This window comes from Myotis davidii, unplaced genomic scaffold (assembly GCF_000327345.1).
Source record: "Myotis davidii unplaced genomic scaffold, ASM32734v1 scaffold402, whole genome shotgun sequence".
Lineage (NCBI taxonomy): Eukaryota > Metazoa > Chordata > Mammalia > Chiroptera > Vespertilionidae > Myotis > Myotis davidii.
The window spans coordinates 583,210-585,443 of record NW_006293393.1 but is presented as its reverse complement, the minus strand read 5'-3'; positions in this window follow the sequence as shown (position 1 = coordinate 585,443).

Here is a 2,234-nt window from a genome sequence, read left to right as displayed (position 1 = left end):
GCTAAGTGGCTGCCATCTTTTTTGTCTTAATTTGCATAGTTGCTCTGATTGGCTGGCGGAGTGACACCAATAGTGGAGTGACACCAATTTGCATGTTTCTCCTTTATTAGTATATATATATATATATACACATACCAGGAAATGTCAGATTGCCTTACAGAATGGGTGAATGAATCTGATCTTTCACCAGCAGCACATGAAGGTTCCTGTATCTCTACCTTCCCACTAACACTTCACATTATTAAACTTTTTACTTTTTGACAGTCAGATGGATTAAAGTCTTGTCTCACTGTTTTAATTTGTATTTATCTACTTTGTAATAATTTTGTACATCTCTTTGTGCACTTACTGAATTTTTCCATCTTTCTATTGGTTTCCTCATTGTTGGCTTGGAGACATTTTTCATATATTTTAGATACCAGCATCTCATCAGTATTAGACAGTATAAATGATTTCTCCTAATTTGCTATATGTATGTTAACTTTGTTCATAAAGTCCTTCAGTGAAAAGAAATCCTTAATTTTAACAAAGTGCAACTTCATTCAGCAGTCTTCATTATTTTCTCATCATTTCTTCAACTTAAGGTTTGTGCCATCTGGTGGTACTTTCCAACCTTCAATTTTATTTAACTTGTTTAAGTTAAAGAACCAAGAACTTGCATTATGTGGATTTAAATTTATTAGCCTATGCATGGATTTCAGAGAAAGGAGCATTTTACCAATATATATTGATGTTTTTTAATAGCTTTTCAAAATTCTGCAGAGCCCACTAACAAAGCTGTTAACTAAAGTAGACACTATGGGGTCATCAGGGTTAGGCCTGGGTAATCCTTCCAGATGTTTTTTAAAAAATAATAAATATGCCTATAATTAGAGAGTGATTTGTCTCTTTATTGTCTGTACTCTTGAATCTTTGACCAGTCCATTTGAAATGGGAAGTTCTGTAGGGATAAAATCTAAGAGTTATTCTTCACTCTGGTTAGCTGTATGATTGACCTAGGTTTTATTTTGATTTAATTATGAGTCTTCATTGGTCTTTTCAACCATAAGAAGGCTTCTCCAGGACCCACAAAAATTTGACTAGTTGATAAAGGTCAGAAAATCCTGGAGAATATGCCTCTAAAACTCTGAACTGTGTAATTTTTTATTATTATTTATTTATTTATTTTATGGCTCAGGGAAGTCCTTTATCATATAAGGCAGATTGAGACCAATGCTTCAAAATGACTTATGGAAGGACAATTGAGGTCCTTCAACTTTCCTTCCTTGAGGTCCAAGTATCAGGGCCAAGGTCTTGAGTAACTATAGAAAGCTGGGGAGCCAGGAAAGTAGGAATAGGTTTGGGGAAGGGTGGGGAGACTGAGGAGGGTCGGGACATGGTAGAAAGGGAGCCAGGAAGGAGTTTGCAGTTGTAGATGGATGAGGAGAGGAAAGGGAGGCAGGTATGAATATCTTGGAGGTTAGACTACATGACAGAGTAATGGTTGAGGAGGACAGGTGGATCCTTGAGAGGTTAAATAGCTCCAGGTAAAGTAGACTGAGATTGTTAAACGGCCTGATTAAAGTAAGACCAAGAAAGCCACTTTTCAGCTTCTTCAGAGCAGGAGTAGACCATCATTTGGAGGGGGTTTTAGATACTTGGGTACTGGGGCCTCCCATAGATGAACCAACCTGGGGAGATACCAAAATCCCTGAGAGAGGACACCTCCAGCTCGCACCCAGCCCACCTTCTAGCGTGTTGTGGTTAAATACTCGTGGGTTGATTGATTACTCACGGGGTGTGATTAAGTAATTAAGCTGAGGAGCCACTTGGAGCCGCCAGGTGCCCACCCTTGAGCGCCAGGCTGCTGTGGCTGCCATGACAGGAGTACCGCACCTGCTTTGCCTCACCTGAGCTCAATCCCTGATGGCCGTGACTCCGTTGCCCCATTTTGCTTCCATTTAAAATGTCTGTGTATTTCCAACCCTCAGCCACCGGCTTCCACCAGCGGAGGAGCCTGCGCCCTGGGCGAGGTCACCCCCAGGAGACCAGGGGCCTGTGACTGCGACAAAGGTGGTGGTGAGCACAGGGGCTGAGGTTGGGGCCACACGAAGGCTCCGGGGTCTTCACGACCTGGCAGGCCGCCCACGGGACCCCGCTCAGAGGGGAGGGGCCGGTGCAGAGACGGGGCCCCTAGGATCGCCCTGGCTCAGCCTGCCTCACTCACGCTGGCAGGCTGGCACCGCCAAGCCCCC